General features: G+C 41.4%; 1 protein-coding gene across 3 annotated transcripts in view; it reads right to left on the bottom strand.

Annotated features, from left to right (window-relative positions):
• The window catches only part of LOC106566937 (DENN domain-containing protein 2D), a 52256-nt gene that overhangs the window by 25296 nt on the left and 12680 nt on the right, over positions 1–14280 (bottom strand). The gene's annotated exons all lie outside the window — the stretch shown is intronic.

A 14280-nucleotide genomic window follows, 5' to 3' on the forward strand; every position in this document is an offset into this window, starting at 1 on the left:
CCCTAAACCTTTACCTGTATGTAATGTACTAAAGTATTATTGCACTTGAAATATGACCATGATAGAACGCTAAAGTCAGTGCTTCATGGTTTAGGTTCTGCGGTTTCAGAAATGTACTGTCATGACTAGTGATGAACCGATGACATTTTTGGCCGATACCGATATCCAATATTTTCCTTGCCAAAACAAACTACACCGATTTTACATTTTTTTTTGGCGGTCTTTTAAGCATTCTAGTACAGTTAAATAGTTACACACACTCAGCGGTCTAAGGCACTGCATCTCAGTGCAAGAGGCGTCACTACAGTCCCTGGTTTGAATCCAGGCTGTATCACATCCGGCTGTGATTGGGAGTCCCATAGGGCGGCACACAATTGGCCCAGCGTCGTCCGGGCCGTCATTGGAAATAATAATTTGTTCTTAATTGACTTGCCTAGTTAATATAAAGGTCACACAACCCACTACCCAAAAAGTTATTTTGTTGGCATTTACGCATGTCCCCATTACCAGTAAAACATAATCAAAACCTATTTCTTCAACTTACTCTGTGCTGTTTTGTTGTTCATTCAATTCATTCTCAACCAGGATTTCTATAGAAAGCCGTTTGGGTCTATTTGACGTGTAACACGACAATCTGTTTCAGTAGCTATATAGTTAGCTAGCCAGATGAAGCTAGCTTAGCTAACTATATAGCTAGGTGTCATCTAAAATAACCTTAATTTATAAGACAGTTCTTGTTTGATTAATTGTGGTTGGATCCATCTGTGAAGTTAGCAACAATAAGGATTAGCCACAAGTGGACTTTGCGGTTAGCCTTCAAAATAAAAGTATGGCATATTCTTTTATAATTTGCATCAGACACTTATTTTGAAGGCAAACTGCAAATTCCACAACTGTGACTAATCCTTATTGTGGCTAGCTTCACAACACATAACCCGGTCCGGTCGAGCCTCACTAGCCAGATGAAGCTATCTGGCTGCTTATAACGTTAGCTTTTGGCAACAGGGTTAAGTAGCTGGCTAGCTATTTATTTTCATGAACTGAAGTTCAATTTCAACAGGCGACCAACAATACTTACAAGGATCCCTAAATAATTGTTAGGAATAATGATAATGACTGCAGTTTCTACTGGTCATTGATTTCAGGCTGGTTGTATTGGTGCTAGCTAGGTACCAAGCTAAAAGGTAGCTACCCCAGAAGTTGTGGTCGAACAAATAATGCTTTATTACCAACACGGTATTGTAAACACATCGTTCGTGGCCAGTGTTTGCAGACTTTTTTAGTGCAGATTTGACAGTGCTACTGGTTATTTTTTCACACACGAAGACCCAAACGGTGTTCCATAGTATGCATGTCGTGAAGCTAATAGCAGTGACGCTATTACTGTGTAACTCCGGTAGGGCAACATCTGAAAAATAGTGCACTTGGTAGTGTGTACCGACGCTCGACCAGTTGGCAAAAGCCAACATCACCCACGACAGAACGGTTGATTGTCAAGGGCAATGGATTCCATTAACTTGGCTTTAATGGATTTTGTCTAAGTTCTCTCACTGAAAATGTCTTACCCTTTCAAAATGACTGCTCAATCCACACAGCACACAATGTGTGGGCTAGGTTAGGAATGCTGTGTTGCACGTGTAGTGCAAAATTTTACGTGCCATTATTACGTCATGTGCCTACGCTATATAGGTATGCACGGTAGCTTTGACATCGGTGTTAAACTAGACATTGGGCAGATACCGATGTTGGCATTTTTAGCTAATATCGGCCGATTCCAATATGTTCACCGATATATCGTGCATCCCTAGTCATGACTATCCTGTGAGGATCAGGTTAGTGGATCAGCGCACTGGATCAGACGAAACCCTTTGTGGCCTAGTTTGGGTGATTGGAATGTGTCTTATGAAGAGTTTACCGCCCAAGAACGTCAACATCAAACAATGGACAACATATTTCATCCTCCGAATGTTGGTAATGAGAAATTAATGTATATTTTGTGATGTCATTAAAAAAAATCTGAAAGATGTTATAATGGAAACATTAACTTAAGAGCTTTCACACGGTATATCAGATTTACATCTAAATGGTGTAAAACCTGAATGATTAAATGTGAAAAGATAAAAATGTGATTTTAGTCTTCTAATGAGAATGGTCTGTTGCACATTAAGCCATACCCCTAATGAGGTCAGAGTTCGTGTCAACATGATGGACCACCTTTCAGGCCAGAGTGCTTAAAAGGACTCATTGAGAATTTAAATACAGACCAGAGAACATGAGGCGGTGGCCTACACGTTGAAATGGTTAAAACTACAAGACCAGACAGCGTGGAGCAGTGACTACAAAGCTGAGAATGGTAGGACCCTCAAACTCTCAACGAGTGAAAGTAAAGACTGCAAATATTCAGTCTGCAGCTGTGTATGTAAATTAGTCTAGGACATGTGACCAAAGACGAGAAGGAAGAACAGATCCCTCACCACTGTGGTACACCTGAAGTATCAATTCTAACGAACACTCCCAGACAGAAGCCTACAACTAAGGACATTGTGACCTCTGGTGGACAACCAGAGACTTATGTCAAACCACTTCCCATAGACAGGATCGAGTGGTTTCAGAGAGAACAGAGAAAGACATCTACGCATAAATATATTGCGTTTCTAATCCGAATGAGTGGTCGTTAGGGTGCTAAGAATTCTGGTTACGGTGAGCGTAACTTTCAAATGTATGTACGATAAATTGACTGTCTATCCTCTGCTTACATACCCCTCCCCTTCCATTGTGTAACCAAATGGTCATGCTTGTTAGTCCACTATAGACCGGTTTTCATTGCATTATGTATGTAATCAATAACCTGTTGTGTGTTACATATTCTGTGACAATTTAGTTAATTATTTATTTACTAAGTCAATTTGTGTATCGCTGATTCATCACTTAGGTCAGGGTTCGTGCAAATATCCAAGAATTATGCAACGTTCAAAATGAGACTGCGGTAATTGACTTATTGATGTAAGAGATATTTAGATATCTTTAGTTTAAGTCAGGAGATAGTTTAACGAGTTACTGAGTTCATTGTTACATGATTAATTTAATTTCGTAATAATTAAACGTAGGTAAGATGGATGCACATTCATATTCTGCACAAGTAGAGATACTGGGTGCAAAGGAGCAAAACAATAACAATATGGGGATGAGGTAGTTGGGTGGGCTATTTACAGATGGGCTACGTACAGGTGCAATGATTGGTAAACTGCTCTGACAGCTGATGCTTAAAGTTAGTGAGGGAGATAAGTCTTAGGCTTTTGCAATTTGTTCCAGTCATTGGTGGCAGAGAACTGGAAGGAAAGGCATCCAAAGGAGGAATTGGCTTTGGGGGTGACCAGTGAAACATACCTGCTGGAGTGCGTGCTACGGGTGGGTGCTGCTATAGTGACCAGTGAGATAAGATAAGGCGGGGCTTTACCTAGCAAAGACTTAAACAACCTGGAGCCAGTAGGTTTGGCAACGAATATGAAGCGAAGGCCAGCCAACGAGAGCATACAGGTCGCAGTGGCGGGTAGTATACGGGGCTTTGGTGACAAAACGGATGGCACTGTGATAGACTGCATCCAATTTGCTGAGTAGAGTGTTGGAGGCCATTTTGTAAATGACATCGCTGAAGTCAAGGATCGGTAGGATAGTCAGTTTTACAAGGGTATGTTTGGCAGCATGAGTAAAGGATGCTTCGTTGCGAAATAGGAAGCCAATTCTATATTTAATTTTGGATTGGAGATGCTTAACCTGTCTGGGCTAGGGGGCAGTATTTTGACGGCCGGATGAAAAACGTACCCAATTTAAACAGGTTACTACTCTGGCTCAGAAACTAGAATATGCATATTATTAGTAGATTTGGATAGAAAACACTTTAGTTTCTAAAACTGTTTGAATGGTGTCTGAGTATAACAGAACTCATATGGCAGGCAAAAACCTGAGAAAAAAAAATCCAACCAGGAAGTGGATTGTAGTTTTTCAAGACTGGGCCTATTCAGTATACAGTGACTTAGGGTTCAATTTGCACTTCCTAAGGCTTCCACTAGATGTCAACCGTCTTTAGAACGTGTTTCAGGCTTTTGCAGTCAACAGAGAGCGAACAAGACCTCCTGGAGTCTGATGACCGAGAGAATGACAGGTCACAATTACACGTATTCACCTGAGGTAGCTGTGTTCCAAAACGTTTTTCAAGACACTGGAATCGTCCGGTTGGAATATTATTGAAGTTCTACGTTATTCTGTTGGGGCTAGGGGGCAGTATTTGCACGGCCGGATAAAAAAAAAAACGTACCCGATTTAATCTGGTTACTACTCCTGCCCAGTAACTAGAATATGCATATAATTATTGGCTTTGGATAGAAAACACCCTAAAGTTTCTAAAACTGTTTGAATGGTGTCTGTGAGTATAACAGAACTCATTTGGCAGGCCAAAACCTGAGAATATTCCTTACAGGAAGTGGCCTGTCTGACGATTTCTTGCCCTCCTTGAGCATCTCTAACAAATACAGGGGATCTCTGGCATGACGTGACACTTCCTACGGCTCCCATGGGCTCTCAGAAGGCGGGAAAAAGCTGAACGATGTAATTCCATCCCCAGGCTGAAACACATTAGCGTGTTTGGCAAGTGCTCTATCAGAGGGCCATTAGACTGAGGCTCGTGCATGAGGGGATAGCATGCTTTTACTTTCACTCTCTTTGTAATAAAAAACGATTTCCCGGTCGGAATATTGTCGCTTTTTTACGAGAAAAATGGCATAAAAATTGATTTTAAACAGCGGTTGACATGCTTCGAAGTACGGTAATGGAATATTTAGAAGAAAAAAAATATACGAAATGCGCCATGCTCGTCACCCTTATTTACCCTTTCGGATAGCGTCTTGAACGCACGAACAAAACGCCGCTGTTTGGATATAACAATGGATTATTTGGGACCAAACCAACATTTGTTATTGAAGTAGAAGTCCTGGGAGTGCATTCTGATGAAGAACAGCAAAGGTAATAACATGTTTCTTATAGTAAATCTGACTTTGGTGAGTGCTAAACTTGCTGGGTGTCTAAATAGCTAGCCCTGTGATGCCGGGCTATCTACTGAGAATATTGCAAAATGTTCTTTCACCGAAAAGCTATTTTAAAAATCGGACATAGCGAGTGCATAGAGGAGTTCTGTATCTATAATTCTTAAAATAATTGTTATGTTTTTTGTGAACTTTTATCCTGAGTAATTTAGTAAATTCACCGGCAGTGTTCGGTGGGAATGCTAGTCACATGCTAATGTAAAAAGCTGGTTTTTGATATAAATATGAACTTGATTGAACAAAACATGCATGTATTGTATAACATAATGTCCTAGGGTTGTCATCTGATGAAGATCATCAAAGGTTAGTGCTGCATTTAGCTGTGGTTTGGGTTTATGTGACATTATATGCTAGCTTGAAAAATGGGTGTGTGATTATTTCTGGCTGGGTACTCTGCTGACATAATCTAATGTTTTGCTTTCGTTGTAAAGCCTTTTTGAAATCGGACAGTGTGGTTAGATTAACGAGAGTCTTGTCTTTAAAATGGTGTAAAAGTCATATGTTTGAAAAATTGAAGTTTTTGCATTTGAGGTATTTCAATATCGCGCCACGGGTTACACTGGCTGTTAAGTAGGTGGGACGCAAGCGTCCCACCTAGCCCATAGAGGTTAAAGGCCCTAAAGATTGATGTTTTACAATGTTTGACATGTTTCAACGAACGTAAATATATAACTTTTTGTCGTGAAATTTTCGGCGCGCTTCTTACATTTGGAGTAGCTTAATGAACGCGCAAACAACATTATTTGGACATAAATTATGGACTTTATCAAACAAAACAACATTTATTGTAGACCTGGGATTCCTGGAAGTGCCTTCTGATGAAGATCAAAGGTAAGTGAATATTTCTAATGCTATTTATGATTTTAGATGACTCAAATGGCGGGTATCTGTATTGCCTGGTGTATTTTTCTGAGCACAGTACTCAGATTATTGCAAAGTGTGCTTTCCCAGGTGAAGCTTTTTTGAAATCTGTCACAGCGGTTGCATAAAGGAGATGTTCATCTATAATTCTTTGAATAACAGTTTAATATTTTGTCAACGTTTATGATGAGTATCTTTGTATATTGTTGTGCTGATTCACCGACCGTATTGGAGGCAAAATATTTTCTGAATGTCACATGCCAATGTAAAATGCTGTTTTTGGATATAAATAGCAACTTTATCGAACAAAACACACATGTATTGTGCAACATACTGTCCTAGGAGTGTCATCTGATGAAGATCGTCAAAGGTTAGTGCTTCATGTCGCTGGGTTTTATTGACACGTCCTTGCTTGGAAAATGGCTATGTGATTATTTTTGTCTATGCACTCTCCAAACATAATCTAATGTTTTGCTTTCGCTGTAAAGCCTTTTTGAAATTGGACAATGTGGTTACATCAAGGAGACGTGCATCTTTAAAATGGTGTAAAACAGTCATATGTTTGAGAAAGTTGAATTATGACAATTTGTTATTTTATAATTTGCCGCCCTGATATTTCATTGGCTGTGTCCCGCAAGTGGGACGCTACCGTCCCACCTAGCCCATAGAAGTTAATGTGAGTCTGGAAGGAGAGTTTAGAGTCTAACCAGACACCAAGGTGTTTGTAGTTGTCCACATATTCTAAGTCAGAACCATCCAGAGGAGTAGTGATGATAGACAGGCGTGCAGGCAGCAATTGGTTGAAGAGTATGCATTTAGTTGTACTTGCATTTAAGAGCAGTTGGAGGCCACGGAAGGAGTGTTGTATGGATTTGAAGCTTGTTAAGTGTCCAAAGAAGGGCCAGAGGTATACAGAATGGTGTCATCTGCGTAGAGGTGGATCAGAGAATCACCTGCAGCATGAGCGACATCATTGATATACAGAGAAGAGTCAGCCGGAGAATTGAACCCTGTGGCACCCCCATAGAGACAGCCAGAGGTCCGGACAACAAGCCCTTCGATTTGACACACTGAACTCTGTCTGAGTAGTAGTTGGTGAACCAGGTGAGGCAGTCATTTGAGAAACCAAGGCTGTTGAGTCTGCCGATAAAAAATGTGGTGATTGACAGTCGAAAGCCTTGGCCAGGTCGACGAATACGGCTGCACAGTACTGTCTTTTATCGATGGCGGTTATGACATCCTTTAGGACCTTGAGTGTGGCATTTGGTGCACCCATGACCAGCTCGGAAACCAGATTGCATAGCGGAGAAGGTATGGTGGGATTCGAATTTTGCAGCTCTTTCAGAACATCAGCTGTCTGGATTTGGGTGAAGATGAAATAGGGGAGGCTTGGGCAAGTTGCTGTGGGGGGGGGGGGGTGCAGAGCATGGCCAGCCGTAGAAAAATGCTTATTGAAATTATTGATTATTCGTGGATTTATCGGTGGTGACAGTGTTTCCTAGCTTCAGTGCAGTGGGAGGTGCTCTTATTCTCCATGGACTTTACAGTGTCCCAGAACTTTTTGGAGTTTGTGCTAGAGGATGCAAATTTCTGTTTGAAAAAAACTAGCCTTTGCTTTCCTACCTGCCTGTGTATATTGGTTCCTGACTTCCCTGAAATGTTGCATATCGCGGGGTGATTCGATGCTAATGCAATACACCACAGGATGTTTTTGTGCTGGTCAAGGGCAGTCAAGTGTGGAGTGAACCAAGGGCTACATCTGTTCTTAGTTCTACATTTTTTGAATGGGGCATGCTTATTTAAGATGGTGAGAAACACTTTTAAAGAATAACCAGGTATCCTCTACTAATGGGATGAGGTCAATATTCTTCCAGGTTACCTAGGCCAGGTCGATTAGAAAGGCCTGCTCGCTGAAGTGTTTTAGGGAGCGTTTGAAAGTGATGAGGGGTGGTCGTTTGACCGCGGGCCCATTAGACTCAGGCAATGGGGCAGTGATTGCTGAGATCCTGGTTGAAGACAGAGGTGCATTTAGAGGGCAGGTTGGTCAGGATGATATCTATGAGGGTGCCCATGTTTACGGATTTGGGTTGCACCTGGTAGGTTCCATGATAATTTGTGAGAATGAGGGCATCAAGCTTAGATTGTAGGACGGCCAGGGTGTTAAGCATATCCCAGTTTAGGTCACCTAACAGTACGAACTCTGAAGATAAAATGGGAGGCAACGAATTCACATATGGTGTCCAGAGCACAGCGGGGGCCTGAGGGGTGTCTATAACAAGCGGCAACAGTGAGAGACGTATTTTAGAAGTAGAAGCTCGAACTGTTTGGGCACAGACCTGGATAGCACGACAGTTCTCTGCAGGCCGTCTCTGCAGTAGATTGCAACTCCACCCCCTTTGGCAGTTCTATCTTGGCGTAAAATGTTGTAGTTGGGGATGGACATTTCAGAATTTTTGGTGGCCGAACTGAAGCATGCAGACTAGAGGTCGACCGATTAATCGGAATGGCCGATTTCAAGTTTTCATAACAATCGGTCGGTATTTTTGGCCACCGATTTGCCAATTATTATTTTTTTTTACACCTTTATTTAACTAGGCAAGTCAGATTAAGAACACACTTATTTTCAATGACGGCCTAGGAACGGGGGTTAACTGCCTTGTTCAGGGGGGATTCGTTTTTGCAACCTTCCGGTTACTAGTCCAACACTAACCACCTGCCTTACATTACACTCCACGAGGAGCCTGCATGGCTGACTACCTGTTACACGAGGGCAGCAAGAAGCCATGGTAAGTTGCTAGCTAGCATTAAACTTATCTTATAAAAAACGATCAATCTTAACATAATCACTAGTTAAACTAGTAATATCATCAACCACATGTAGTTATCTAACGTGTCCTGCGTTGCATAATCGATGCGGTGCCTGTTCATTTCTCATCGAATCACAGCCTACTTCGACAAACGGGTGTTGATATAACAAGCGCATTTGTGAAAAAAAAGCACTGTCGTTGCACCAATGTACCTAACCATAAAAAATCAATGCCTTTCTTTAAAATCAATACACAAGTGTATATTTTTAAACCTGCATATTTAGTTAATATTGCCTGCTAACATGAAATTGTGTCACATCTCTAGCGTTCATTGCGCGCAGAGTCAGGGTATATGAAACAGTTTTGGCCTTCTGGCGAACTAATTTGCCAGAATTCTACGTAGTTATGACATAACATTGAAGGTTGTGCAATGTAACAGGAATATTTAGACTTAGGGATGCCACCCGTTAGATAAAATACGGAACCGTTCCGTATTTCACTGAAAGAAAAGTTGTTTGAGATGATAGTTTCCGGATTCGACCGTATTAATGACCTAAGGCTCATATTTCTGTGTGTTTATTATAATTAAGTCTGATTTGATAGAGCAGTCTGACTGAGCGGTGGTAGGCACCAGCAGGCTCGTAAACATTCATTCAAACAGCACTTTCGTGCGTTTTGCCAGCAGCTCTTCATTGCGCTGTTTATGACTTCAAGCCCATCAACTCCCAAGATTAGGCTGGTGTAACCGATGTGAAATGGCTAGCTAGTTAGCGGGTGCGCGCTAATAGCATTTCAAACGTCACTCGCTCTGAGACTTGGAGTAGTTGTTCCCCTTGCTCTACATGGGTAACGCTGCGTCGAGGGTGGCTGTTGTCGATGTGTTCCTGGTTCGAGCCCAGGTAGGAGCGAGGAGAGGGACGGAAGCTATACTGTTACACTGGCAATACTAAAGTGCCTATAAGAATATCCAATAGTGAAAAGGTATATGAAATAATTATCGTATAGAGAGAAAGTCCTATAATAACTACAACCCAAAACATCTTACATGGGAATATTGAAGACTCATGTTAAAACGAACCACCAGCTTTCATATGTTCTCATGTTCTGAGCAAGGAACTTAAACATTAGCTTTCTTACATGGCACATATTGCACTTTTACTTTCTTCTCCAACACTTTGTTTTTGCATTATTTAAACCAAATTGAACATGTTGCATTATTTGAGGCAAAATTGATTTTGATCTATTATATCAAGTTAAAATAAGTGTTCATTCAGTATTGTTGTAATTGTCATTATTATAAATAAAATAATCAGTATCGGCGTTGAAAAAAAATCATAGTCGGTCGACCTCTAATGCAGACGCCTTACGTCTAAGAGCTTCCACCAACATTTACACATTCTTTTCAAAATTCTTCACGCTCTGTCAAATTGGTTGATCATTGCTAGACAACTATTCAGGTCTTGCCCTAGATTTTCAAATAGATACGTCATAACTAACTTGGTCACTCAGGAACATTCACTGTCCTCTTACATTTTAGTCATTTAGCAGACGTTCTTATCCAGAGCGACTTACAGTAGTGAATGCATACATTTCATAAATGTTTTTCTCCGTACTGGTCCCCCGTTGGAATCGAACCCACAACCCTGGCGTTGCAAACACTATGCTCTACCAACTGAGCTACACGGGTACGCAACGCTAGTGTAGATTTGGCCTTGTGTTTTAGGCTCTGCTGAAAAGTGAATTTGCCAGTGCTTTGCACTATTATGTTTCTTTTCTATCCTGAAACTACCTAGCCCTTAACAATGACAAGCATACCAATAACATGATGCAGCCACCACTATGCTTGAAAATACTGAGTGGTACTCAGTAATGTCTTGTATCTGCCGCAAACAACACTTTATTCAGGACAAAAAGCAAATTACTTTACCACATTTTTTGCAGTATTACTTTAGTGACTTGTTGCAAACAGGAAGCATGTTTTGGAATTTTATATTCTCTACTGGCTTCCTTCATTTCACTCTGTCAATTAGGTGAGTATTGTTGAGTAACTCTGAAGTTAGTCCATCCTCAGTGGTTTCCTTCCTCTCTGGCAACTGAGTTAGGAAGGACGCCTGTTTCTTTGTAGTCACTGGTTGTATTGATACACCATCCAAAGTGCAATTAATAACTTCACCATACAAGGTCTGCTTTTTTTTTACCCATCTACCAATAGGTAGCCTTCTTTCCAAGCCAATGGAAAACCTCCCTGGTCTTTGTGGTTAAATCTGTGTTGATAATTCACTTCTTGACTCAGGGACCTTACAGATAATTGTATGTGTGGGGTACGGAGAGGAGGTAGTCGTTCAAAAATCATGTTAAACACTATTGCACACAGTGTCCATGTGATAAGCAAATATTGACTCCTGAATTGTTTAGGCCTGGCATAAAAGGGGTTGAATACTTATTGATAAAAACTAAAATAAAAAATAAATGAAAAAAAAATAAATTCTGGTTTATAATGAATTAGTAACATTTTCAAAAAAAATATTCCACTTTAACATTATGGGGTATTGTGTGTGTGTGGCAGGCAATCTAAAAGTAAATCAATTTTTTATTAAGGCTGTAAAACAAAATGTGAAAAGTCAAGGGGTTTGAATACTTTCTGAAGGCACTGTATGTTAGGTCCTAGGCCCATAACTGCTATGATTTGATGGTAACAGACTATAACAGGAACTTGTTACAGCCTTTGTAGATCAAATACAGCAAGAGTGAACATGTTCTGAAGCCCAAAACTTTGAACATAAGTTGGCCACAAACTCAAATTAAAGGGCTCATTTGTTTGACGGTTGTTCGTTTGTTTGATGCACTAGTATGCCAAATCCTTATTATTTACAAGCCTAAATTCACACAGCATACATTTAAATACATACACCGAGTGTACAAAATAGGAACACCTGCTCTTTCCATGAGACTGAGCAGGTGAATGCTATGATCCCTTATTGATGTAACCTGTAAAATCACTTTCAGAGGAAAAGACGGGTTAAAGACTTTTTTTAAGCCTCGAGACAATTGACACATTGTATGTGCCATTCTGAGGGTGAAGGGTCAAGGCAAATAATTAAGTGCCTTTGAAAAGTAGTAGGTGCCTGGTGCACTGGTGTAAGTGTGTGAACTGCAACGCTGCTGGGATTCACGCTCAAGTATCCCGTGTTTGTCAAGAATGCTCCCCCACTAGGGATGGGCATGAGTAATCGAGAAGGTCGTCAAATCTCTTTAACCAGAGATCACATTTTGTTCAAATACTGTAAAACCATTTGTTCGTAATTGATGTCCTGAAGAAAACATTAACGTGCTTTGACTCCACTGTTCCAGTTGGGACAACAAAAAAGAAACCAAGCATCAGTTCTGCTCCCAACATTTCCTTTCCCCTTCATGTCTCACTCAATTGCGTTCTGACCACACACACACACGCGCACACACACGCTTTTATAGGCATTTACTTCTGTATCTACCTGATGGGATGCACGAGCAAAATTCCTTGTCAAATGACGACAGTTAACAACATTCAAAATGGACTGGTGAACTGAAGGAAATGAACAGATTCAAATTAGTAGATTAGGCTATTTCAGCTAGAGCGGAACCACCGAGTGCTGAAGCGAGTAAAAATAGTCTGTTCTCGGTTGCAACACTCAAGCAACGTCAGCATAAGAACTGCTTGTTGGGAGCTTCATGAAATGGGCTTCCATGGCCGAACAGCCGCACACAAGCTTATGATCACCATACGCAATGCCAAGCGTCAGCTGGGGTGGCGTAAAGCTTGCTGCCTTACACTCTGGAGCAGTGTAAACGCGTTCTCTGGAATGATTTTATTTAACTGACTTGCCTCGTTAAATAAAAGGTTAAGAACAAATTCTTATTTACAATGACGGCCTACCCCAGCCAAACCCAGATGACACTGGCCGCCCTACGGGACTTCCAATCATGGCCGGATGAGAAACAGCCTGGATTCGAAACAGGGACTGTAGTGACGCCTCTTGCATTGAGATGCAGTGCCTTAGACCGCTGCGCCACTCGGGAGCCCCCGAGATGATGAATCACGCTTCACAATCTGGCAGTCCGATGGACAAATCTAGGTTTGGTGGATGCTAGGAGAACGCTACCTGCCCGACTGCATAGTGCCAACTAAAGTTTGGAGGATGAATAATGGTCTGGGGATGTTTTCATGGTTCGGGCTAGGCCCTTAGTTCCAGTGCTACATCATACAATGACATTCTAGACGATTCTGTGCTTCCAACTTTGTGGCAACGGTTTAGGGAAGGCCCTTTCCCTGTGCACAAAGCAAGGTCCATACTGAAATGGTTTGTCGAACGGTGTGAAAGAACTTGACTGGCCTGCACAGAGCCCTGACTTCAACCACATCGAACACCTTTGGGATGAATTGGAACACCGACTGAGACAGGCCTAATCGCCCAACATCACTGAATGATGTTCAACAAGCAGGTGTCTACATACTTTTGGTCGTATTTCATCTCCACTTTCTACCATCAAAAGGACCAACAGCGTGACTCCACATTTACTTCAATATGATAGTTATTATCAATATTTGCGCATAAAGGCGTTTTCACTGCCATTTCTAGCAATTTAACCAACAAAGACTCCACCATGTTCAAGAAATTGTCTGCATTTGTAAAATTGTAGCGAAACGTCCCGTTTCCTGGTATGACTTTACTCATGAAAAAACGGTGGATGGAACGTGGTTGCAGTGATGCATATTTAGCAATTCGTTGCTAGATTTAGCAACTTTTCAGACTACCCTGGCAACTTTCTTTTCAAACCGCATCTAGCATCAAATTTAGCTACTTTTAAAAATGTATTTGGAACTTTTAGCAACTTTTGAAAAGTGATTCAAATGCTAAAATGCATGCATTTTCCCTCTAAATGACACAAACGATTTTCTCTGTCACAACACATGCCTGGCGGCAAAAGTGCATTGTGAGTGACGTCAGCAGAAGGCGCTCAGCTCGTGCACATGTAACAGTGTAGGCTCTCTTCGCCCCAACCCGGGCTCGAACCAGGGACCCTTGCACACATCAACAACTGACACCCCACGAAGCATCGTTACCCATCGCGCCACAAAAGCCGCGGCCCTTGCAACGCAAGGGGAAACCCTACTTCAAGTCTCAGAGCGAGTGACGTCACTGATTGAAACGCTATTAGCGCGCACCACCGCTAACTAACTAGCCATTTCACATCGGTTACACACAGGCAGCAGCAATTTCAGAAAATTGCAAATCATTGTTGGCTGACAGCAGCAGTAGTACAGGTTCAACGAGCCAAACCCAATGAATATAGTTGGTCACGAATGTTTGATCTTGAACAGAACTTACAACATCAATCAACATGTCTCAATCAAAATTGTACAGCCAGAAGAACAGAAGAGTGGGAGTCTACCTGAACAAATGTCAAATCCTATTTTTCGCTGAGATGGCCAGTCAATTTGAGTAACGTTATTGTGTATTCGACGTAATGACGCA

Source organism: Salmo salar, chromosome 13 (assembly GCF_965601325.2).
Source record: "Salmo salar chromosome 13, fSalSal1, whole genome shotgun sequence".
NCBI classification, from domain to species: Eukaryota; Metazoa; Chordata; class Actinopteri; order Salmoniformes; family Salmonidae; genus Salmo; species Salmo salar.